The sequence below is a fragment of the Pinus tabuliformis genome, chromosome 9, assembly GCF_031772625.1.
Source record: "Pinus tabuliformis cultivar Carrire ecotype Pingquan chromosome 9, CPIR1, whole genome shotgun sequence".
Classification (NCBI taxonomy): Eukaryota; Viridiplantae; Streptophyta; class Pinopsida; order Pinales; family Pinaceae; genus Pinus; species Pinus tabuliformis.
In genome coordinates, this window is record NC_142307.1 from 974,335,793 (window position 1) to 974,346,823 (window position 11,031).

The following is an 11,031-nucleotide window of genomic DNA, read 5'->3' on the forward strand; positions in this document are numbered from 1 at the left end:
TATTAGGAATCTTTCACAAAACAATGAATTGAAATGCATGAACACTCATTCATCAGTTGGTAGTTGGAGTGGGATGAGATCCATCAAATTTTATTTCATCATGGCTGAAGGAGATGTTTTCTTGTACTTGTTGGTATCTCCCCCTCACATGCGATTTAGTGTATTCTTCCACCTCCTTATTGTATTGCGTCTTGTTAATTGTGGCCTCATTTGCCCATTTTTACTTCTTTGTTATAGCTCGCTCCTGAAAAGAAAGGGAGAATAAAGTTAAGTTATTATTTATGAGGAGGAAATAGGCTAAAGGAAAATCTAGTTTACCTCAATTATTATTACCTTCCACTTTAGAAAAATGAGGGCAATTATGGTTGTGTTGTTGATGCCTGGTCTTTCCTGCACTAACTTCTTCTTAGTTTTTTTGTTGTAAACAAACAATTAAATGATTTAACCATTATGATTTCCCCAAATTCACTTCACTTTCAATCAACTGGAAAAACAAGGAAAGATACTCATCCCAATACAAAATTCTCTACCGTATGGTGTCCAAACCCCTTTCTTGGACCTCACAAAACTCACATAGTACAACTCACTTAGAATCAAGGTGAACACTGTAAATTATTCTCTTGCTTTGAAGATACCCTTTTGCCGTGTTTCACAATAGAGATTGGTTACTTGGTAAAAACCCCTGTATTTTGTATTGTATGTGTTTCTTGCCACTCCACCAACAAAAAAAGTGTTTGCAATGATGAATGTTAACCTACAAAAACAAGATGACTATTAGTCCTTATTTATAGATATGATCATTCTTGAACTTGTTACAACCTTTTGAGAACACAAATATAGGGAGGTACAAGAACACCCTATTTAATCTATCAAGCATTGGTCTAGTGGTTGAAATGGGGCATTTCCATGTTGCTAACCCAACTTCAAATCTCACTGGAAATACATCTCCCAATTATATGTTGGCCATGTTAAAGAATAAGGAAGCTTTTTGGCCAAGTTAAAGAAGAAGGAAGCCTTTTAGTGTAACGTTAGTGCTAGAATAGCTTCATACATGCCTTTATTAACACCAACTCGTCATATTAGTGCAACATTAATGATAGAGGAGCTTAATACATGCCTTTATTTAAACAAACTAATATTATTAGTGCAACATTAGTGCTAGAAAATATCCATACATTCCTTCATCCACACCAACTCATCTTATTAGTGGCTAGAATATATTCATAAATTCCTTGATACATACTATCTCATCTTATGTAAAAGGGAAAGAGTATTACCATGTCTCTATGAATAAGACAATATCCCATGCGCAAGATCCTCCTTGCTTGAGAGATATGCCACAACATAGACATTTTGTGGCACCTATTATCAATGCCTGGATTATAAAGAGAAATATAAATGCTCCCAATCCATAACTAGTCACTCTATCTGAATCATACACTTAGTACATGTATTTAGAATTCACGTTTGGAACCACCTTAGCCTAGAATGAATAAACAATGTAATGATGATCAATAAACTGTTAATGGAGAGAAAAAAATTAAGGCATTACTTTCCACTTTCCTCTTAGAACAAGTGGTTTATTCAAATCAATCAATATAAAATTTTCCTTGTTAACAATATAAAACCTTTTAACATATTTGAAATGAGAGTTCTCATGTAGCATTCTAACCTCTATGTTCTAGCCTGATTGCCTGGTAAAATAATTATGTTGCATAAAATCTATCTTTACTAGATATAGATGCAACTAACGTACTCTCATTAGCAAATTTAGGTCATATATCTACCACATGAGAGAATATTGTTTCTTTGAAACTATTTTCCCATTACATTGCCTTACAACTTATGATTCTCTTCTAGATCTATGTTTAAGATTTGGATAATGGATAGGAAAGGGCATAATTATCATTATAGAAATTTTGAGGTCTAGAATGGGCCTTGTAAGAATATTATAAAACAATAGTGGAAATAATAAAATAATATTAGATTACATCATCAAAATTTAGAGGCAAATAAAAAATACCTTTTCAACTCGCATTTTCGACTTATCTCCCTTTTGTTTTACTCAAATTACGAGTGGGAGCACTCATTTGATGTGGAATTTAATCCCTCATCTAAGGAGTAGCCATGTTGCAGACTTTCGATGGACCTCGATACATCAAAAAACATGATTGCAATCACGTTTTTCATGTAATTCTCATTTTTCGTGCAACAGGGTCCATCGAAAGTATGCAACATGGGTACTCCTTGGATGAGGAATTAAATTCCACATCCAATGAGTGCTCCCACTTGAGATTGGAGTAAAAATGTAGGGAGCTAAGTTGAAAATATGAGTTTAAAAAGTTTTTTTTAACCTTTTTACTTTTTTACTTCAAAAATGGTGAATCATTCCGCATGGTTTACATCATCATCTTGAATCCTATTGGTTTTTATGAAGTTGATTTTGGTTGTAAATTTTTGTTTTGAGGCCCAATTTATAAGACTTCAAAATTTCTCTAATGTAATTTCTCCCTCCCCATCATTTTAAGCCATTTCACTAATCTCCTCACCACAATTCCCTTAATTGGACAGATTAAATTTATACTATGGCTACTTACTCAATTTCCTTAGACCTACATTGGACAAGAGAGAATAAAACTAATTCAATGTCGACAGGTGTTTTTTGTCACTAGCTACAAAGGGAGTTGTAAGGCAACATTTAGACTCTCCGCAATATCCCAATTATCAACCTATAAGAACCATAGTGATCGCTCAAAAGGACTAGGAAGGGAATCGATACATGAATTTGCTTAAGCCACTTCCTGGACAACACTATAAGGTGTATGTGGACTTACAACAACCAGTTAAGAGTTGGCACTTTAGAGTTGTCCTCTGGCATAGATTTGAGCATTGGTCTAACTTGGCATGAGCAAGGATATGGAATGCAAGAGTCGAGACTCACATCAAGTTCTTGTTCACAAGTTTAAAATAGATGAACAAAACCCACAAGAGATTAAGCAGGGAGGTCCCATCTACAAAGGAGAACCACATAATGTGACTAGATCTAAGCCTCCAAATACACTTTCGGATAATAATTAGTCTAAAACCTGAGAAAAGTATACAAAAACCTAAGTAAACCCACACTTCAAAAAAAATAAGATAAATCAAAACCCATATGGAAATATATGTACAAATACAAACATAAGCATAAACATAATTCAAACTAGGGTTTAAAATACATCCCATTATATTTCTAAATTCAGTAACACACCAAACCATGAAATTAAAATGCCCTTTAGATTGATTCAATATACTAAATGAATGAAGTGGGTAAATAAATTTAGATTCAGAAATAAAATTGGGCACGAAGAGAGTTCACAACTCACAGTACTCCTCCTATGCTCTCTAGCAACAATGAACACAAATGCAATTAGATAAAGTATCTATAGAAATATGGTGATAAAATTGCAATTGGTCAAGAAATTTGAATCTAAATCAAGAGAGAAAATTATACTCTATTGATCCATGGAACTGAATTCACAATTTAGAACAACAATCTCAAACATGCAATAAGAAAGAACATGCATGCAAAATATTTTCTTCTAGGGGAACCCAAATGGGAAAAGCCCATTAATCCTATTTGCATTAATCAAATTAATAGAGAATGTATTACAATTGTTTTCTCACTTAAGTAAAGCCTGCAAGTGAATATCCTATCTCTCTTCTCAATGAGAAGCTCTGGCCCAAACTTAGCAAATTTTCACCTCTTCTTGAGCCCCTATTTCCTTGTGCAAATGCTGAAGAATTAGCCCCATTTTTTTTAAGAATTTTCCTCCAATTGATTGTGCAACTCCAAAGGTTTGACCATGTGACTGCATGTAATAGTTGTACACTCAAACTAGTTTACAAACTACTTGCTACATTGCCTTGGAGTCTCCGCCACAGATGGGAACTCAAATTCTCTTCACACACTAGTAATTTTAGGTTAATTGATTAGTTAACTAGATGATAATTGAGTTAGATAGTTTTCTCACTGCACAACTAACCTTCCACTAGTTCCACCTACTGTTAAAACTATTTTAACTGAATAAAAATAGATATAAATAAATTGGATTACTAAACTTTAGCAATCACACATGCTTCACGGAACTCCAAGACCTATAACTTGAATTTACTGAGCTAATTGAGTGACAAGAACCGTGTCAGACAAGATAGCTACATCCAATTTGTCTGCTGATGTTGAAATCAAATTTTCTCAATTTGACCAAGGCAAAGTCAAATTTAGACTTTCTTGCTACACTTCTCAACACTCCCTCTTAGCAAGAAAGCAATTATCAACAACCCCTATCCTACACTTGTGGAGCTCGAACTTCCCTCTTGACAAAGCCTTTGCTAAGATGTCAACATCTTTTTCCTCTGTCAGAATGTATTGTAGAAACATTATCCTCCTCTACACACACTCGTATAAATGATGATACCATATATCTATATGCCTAGATTGATCATGAAATACCAGATTCTAAGAGAGCATAATGCAACTCTGATTATCACAATAGATCACAGTTGAGTCCATCATCTTACCAAATAATCCCACAAGTATATTTCTCTTCCTGATCACCTCACATGCTTCTTGACTTGAGACTATGTATTCTACTTCTGCCGAGCTAAGTGCCACAAACCTCTGCTTCCTGCTATACTAGGAAACCGCTGCAGACCCAATACTAAAAATTCCACATAATTTACTCTTTTGGTTAGATGCACACCCTTCCCAATATGCATCTATGTATCGACACAACTTCACTCCCTCCATTCTCCATAATCGATACTGGGTAGTGTCTTTGAGGTACTATAAAACATGCTTAGCTTCCTTCCAATATAGTTTATTCAACCTAACCAAAGCTAGGCTGAGTTGATTGAATTCATAACACATATTTGGTCGTGTGTTCACAAGATACATCAGTGAACCCACTAATTGTTGGTAAATTTTAGCATCCACCTCTTCACTTGAAGGTGAAGTCTCCTTCCTCCGGTTGGTTGCTAGAGGTGTCTCCATGGGCTTACAACTCTCCATGCAGAATATTTGCAGTATTTCAGTGGCATACCTTCCTTGAGACAAAAACAATTCCCCATCATTGTGCCATACTTCTAGCCTGAGGAAATAGTGCATGATACCCACGTCCTTCATCTCAAATTCCTTTGCAAGGTCCTACATGTAAGATTTGATCATCTGCTCATCACCTGTTAATATTAAATCATCAACATATAAATAAATGATAAACAATTTACCTTCTACTAAAATTTTATAGAGGTTCTCATCTACTTAACCTTTGGTGGAGCCAAAACCAGTGAGATAATTGTCAATCCTAGTGTACCAAGCTCTGGATGCCCATTTGAGACCGAACAATGCTTGCCTCAGTCTACACACATGAGACTTTTGATAAAATTTCGCAAAAGCTTATGGTTTCTCGATGTACACTTCCTCCTCAATAACACTATTGAGAAATGTTGTTTTTACATCCATCTCGTGGATCTTCCACCTTAGCTACAACCAGTGCAAGAATTGATCTAATGGATGAATACCTTGCTATAGGAGCAAAGGTTTCCTCTTAATCAATTCCCTCAACTTGAGAGAATCCTTTGGCCACAAATCTGAACTTATACTTCTCCATGCTTCCATTTGGTGCATGATTAGTTTTGAAGATCCATCTTGAACCCACAACTGATTTACTTGCTGGTCTTCATATGACCTCCCAAAGATTGTTCTTCATGATGGATGATGAAAAATTCTTCCTTGAAATAGGATGGCTCAGTCTCTATAAGCTCAGTCATTAGTGCCATGTAGCCAATGTACCTCTCAGGTGACCTCCGTTTTTTGCATAAATTTAAAGGAGCTCCCACATTCTCCCTCACATCCTACACTAATCTATGAACTTTCCTGGTTCTCTTTCTGCCTTCTTTGGATGGTTCTTCTTGAGTGGATGTCTCCACTCTTTACTCCTCTATTTGTAGATTCTCCACAACTTCCTAAGGCTCCTCGTTTGGAGTAAAAATGATATGAATGGGAAAGTTAGTGTTTGTTGTGCTAAATTCCAATTTAGAATTATAAACAAGTTCTTCAGGATTTATGGGGTAAAATACAAGTTAACCATGAGCTTTTATGTAAATTTCATGAGTAAATTAACATAAGTAAAACATTGAACATCACCATAAATAGTAACATAACAACACATGATGAAGGAGTTCACCCCTCCTGGGCTACGTCCCCTTGGTCTAGCTTCCAATGGCTTGGCCCTCTCCAATTATTATCAAAAGTGTGAATACATACATTTACAATGCTCAAATTGCTTTGAAGCCTATTCCAATGGCTCCAAAAGACCCAAAAATGCTTGTCTAGCCTCTTCTTGCTCCCAAAATCGTCAAAACATGAGTAAGTTATGGCTTCCCATAGCTCTTTCACTATTCACTCTACAAATTTCCCCAAATCCAACCACAATCCTACAAATATTCCCTAAACTGTGCTAACTATGTGCCAAATTCGTGAGATTTCGAGCAAATTTGTAGGCGTGTTAGTTCGCCCAGTAAACCCTTAACCAAAAAAGAATCAGTCACATGGTTGTGGTCTCCGTGATGGGTATGTCGTGGTGATGGGGGGCATGAGGCTAGCCTCCCACCCATAGTCCCACCCATAGGTGTGGTGACCAGGGCTAGGGCTAGACCCCAGCCCCCACCCCCAATGCACATACAACTTCATAACAAAACCATTTGTGATTCATAGTATATTAAGTAAAAATGCAATGACGCAATGGTTAGGAGTTGTGTTGATATCCGAGAGGTCATGGGTTCAATCCCTGATGCCTTTGTTCAGACCTCCCATAAAGTTTTGGTGGCCCTCAGGTTGCCATGTTGAAGCCCCTGGCCATTCCACGTGGCATCATATGATTTGCCACCACAAAACCAATGAACCAATGAAATTCTACCACATCACACCAATGATGAGGTGCCACTTAGCACCACCTAATTCACTGAAGGAAACCTAGTCAATTGTACAGTCACCTTCCATGTCAGTATCATAGTCAGACTTCCACATCAGTAGTACGAACTATTGATTGTGAAGTGCTGCTCTTTTTTACGACAATTTGCCTTTTTGGGAAAACGAACATAGTATGATTCTGGGAGCATACGGAGTCAATTTTCATGTGAAATTAATTGCAGGGGATTTAGGATGATGAACACTATGCGATTGTTGAGGTTCCACACTGATCCCATAACTTTGAATTTTGATCAAATTTTTGAGCACCTGATAAAAAAAATCTCCTCTTTTGGTGGGATCTGAAGCTCCCTCTCAAGAGAGCACCACATCAATTTCTCCTCATCAAATTTTACATCCCTTCGCACAACTATCATTCTGAGGGAAGCTATGTACACATAGTAATTGTGTGGAGTTTTGTTGTAACCCATAAAAACTCCTTCTGTTGTTAGATCAAGCTTTTTCCTCGAATCTTTGGAGACATGGCACTAAATAGAGGCCCCAAAAATATTGAAGTGAGACACATCCGAATTTCTCCACAAAAAGTCTTCTATGGTGTAATCATACCAAGAATTAGATGAGGACTTTAGTTTGGAAAGTAGACTATTGTGTTACATGCCTCTACCAACAAATGCAATGTTAGACCTTGGTGATGTAGCATAAATCTCATAGCTCTAATAATGCTCTAGTTCTTTCTCTCAGCTACCCCATTCTATTGTGGGTTATGTGGTGTTGTCAGCTCTCTTCGAATGCCTTCTTTCGCACATAACTTCGTGAAGTCATTCCAAACATACTCACCTCCATTGTTTCTCCTGAGAGCCATCATCTTCTTTCTTGTCTCTTTCTAAACTAGTGCCTTGAATTCCAGAAAGTTTGAGAATGCCTCATCCTTCTTTTGAATGAAGAAGATCCAATAGTTCCTTGAGAAATCATCAATACAAATAACAAAATATTTATGTCTAGTAGTGGAGCTTGTCGAGAAGGTTCCACAAACATGAGAGTGGACTGTTTCCAATAGTGCATGTGCTTTGCTGTCTTGTTCATGGAATCCATATTTCAAATACTTCCCCAAGGTACAAGCTTTGCAGACATCCTGTTGATCAAGTGCTACTTTAGGGACGCTAGTGGTTATTTGTTGCATAATTTTTAGGGTGTCATGATGAAAATGGCCCAATCTCCTATGCCAAATTTCATTAACATCACAACTCTGCATTTTCTCTGCCTTACTACTTAATGCATCACAATCTTCCACATCCAAATTGTAAATGTTCTTCACTTGAACCTATAACAACCTTGGTGAAAAATCCATGTAAAAATATACTAATACCACAGATGGTGGGACACGTATTCCAAGCTAAATGGTGGCCAAGAAATCCTAGTGTGTGTTCATTTGGGTCTTTATGGCCAAGGAAATTGGGAAAGGCAATGGTAAGGCATTAAAGAAGAAAAATTTTATTTTGGCACATTTATTTATGAAAATAATGGAAATTAGGAGAAAAGGAAGGTGAAAGGTCACATGTTGCATGTGAGGAGGAAAATGAAGGAAAATTATGGAAAATGAAGAAAATAGAGGCCTCATTCATAAAAAGTCTTCTTAGGATCAGTTGGTAACCTTCTATCAATTTAGCTTTGAATTTATCTCATTAATCTCTTTCTCTCTCATACTCTTGGACACTTAGAGTTTTCTTGGAGTAATTTGGCATTGGATCAAGAAAGGAAAAGAAGCAACAGGAATAAAAAATCAAGCAGGGAAAGGCAAGATCAAGCAACTACAATTGGCTTCATTGCAGGTATCAACTTGCATGTGTATCTTCCTTGCTATATTTGGAATTCATGGGATTTCATGTGTTTATTTTCTACCATGGCATGGGTTTTTCCAAGTGTGTCAATATTTTTAGCCTAGCCTTTCCATTTCCTCATAGCTTTGATGAGATGGGTTCTCTCGTGCAGTTTATGTGGGATGGCCGGATTGGATTCAAAGATGAGTGGCGTGGATCTCCGAATTGACAAACACATGATTGTAGTGGTCCCTAAACTGGACGGATGAACCAGATTATGGGTTGCAGTAAATCCAGATTGTGTGCCCAAGTGGCCCTAGGAATCCTTACTGGTGAACGATGGGATATATGGTAATGTCAAGAGGAGGATTTTATCTCCATTAGGCCTAGAGATTTCAGGATGGATTGCATGGTAAATTCTAGAGAGTATATCTTGGTGTAGGTGCTAGTGATCCCAGGCTCGAACTGCGAATGCATGGTAAATCCCAAGAGACTGGGAAGAACTCAAATTCCTCATGGTGTAGGCGGAGAACTCTAGTGGCATCCACATTGATTGGTGTTTTTGATGTGTTATATGAGTCCCACAGTCATGGTTGGAATATGGCATGGGGGTGAAATGCTGAAGAGAGACTTGGCTCAACCAATCTATGGTCAGGTGGAACGTGGTAGTCCCATCACTAGTTGGTTCATTGCATTGATTAATGAGAAATTCATTCCATTGATTTTCATGTGGAAATGTACTGGTGTATATATGGATTTTTATGGATGATATGTTTATTGTAATTTTGTTCCTATTATCCTGGTTATATGTTCATTTTATGGCATCATCTATGGTTGCATCTCAACATGTTTTTACTTGTATTTGAATGGATATTGTATATATAACCTAATAAGTGATAAGGCAACAAATGACATGAGGAAACAATGGTTCATGCAATTCTCTTATAAGCAAGAAATTCCTACACTTAACTCTGTGGTTTACACCTGCAGGTTACATGTCGCTGATATGTTTGATGAAATGCTTGTCATGGCTAGTAGGGGTTTGATTAAGGCCTTGATAAACTATTTACTTTTTCATCATTGTTCCCTATACTTTACTTAATTCTAAGCTTTCAATCCATTCTAAGCAGTGGCCTGAGCTCTGGGCCTGAAAAAGTGGCTCAAATCCTAGAGTCGCTAGCACAGAATTGGCAAGTTTGGATCACAGTCACTGGTAGGCACGCCTATGAAAGTGACTTTAGGTCTCCGGTCACTCCCTCTCCCATAGCATGAGAGTGACTGAGCCTTAAATTGTCTAGAACAACAATGGGACCTAGGGATAGGCAGTCTGAGTGACTCACGTGTCTCCTAAGGGTTCTGTTGATGGTGTTGGATGAATGTACATGATGTTTCGTAAATTCCACTTCCTTAAGGTCAACTAGGAGGTTGAATCTGATCATAGTAGCCTCTCGTCTCATGTTTACCCCAGTTGGAATTGTTACTTGCATGGATGTGGTAGGGGGGTGTTACATAGTGGTATCAGAGCATGGTTCAACTCTCAGACTAGATGGGTTGAATGTGCTAGTCATGCATGTGTGTCTCCCACGCTTGCATTTCATGTGCTTGTTGCATTTTTTTAATGATTTATTAGGGTTGTAGTATGCTTGCCATGGAGAATTTGATGTTGATTTCGTGAAATATATTTGAAATGTGTATGTGACTGACTATGTATGGATTACATGTCGCTTATATGTCGATTTCATGGTACCTACTTGCATCCTTGTATGTTAGGTTACATATTGAATATTTGGATTACATGTATCAGTCTTTTAGGTTGATTGCAAGAACTAATCGATTATGTTTGACTACATGTGTCTATGCGTGTATGTAGTTGGTTAGGCATTTCTTATTGATGAGCACTAATATTGCAGTAAGAATGTTGCAACTCCTAGGGCTACCAACTTTACTTTATTAACCCAAGGTTCATACAAAATTGGAGGTGATAGTGTTGTATACAAAAGTAGAAGTGATGGCTACACTCTTTGTCAATGAAAAGATGGCGATAAACCACTATCGTTTCTCAAACCATCCTTCTATTGATTCAGAAGAAGCATGATTACCAATGAGGAAAGGGGAAATTTACACTAACTGAAATCTTGTCTACTGTAGTAAGGAAAGACTAAATCAAAAGCTCAAACACATTATTCATATAACTAACTGATAAGAGGCTTTGCTTCAAAATAATACAAAGTCAACATGTGTGTAATC

At 37.1% G+C, this 11,031-nt stretch overlaps 1 pseudogene; it reads right to left on the reverse strand.

Moving 5' to 3' along the window:
- Positions 1-480: 480 nt before the first annotated feature.
- Positions 481-3,794, reverse strand: LOC149151973 (uncharacterized; annotated as a pseudogene).
- Between the last annotated feature and the right edge of the window lie 7,237 nt (positions 3,795-11,031).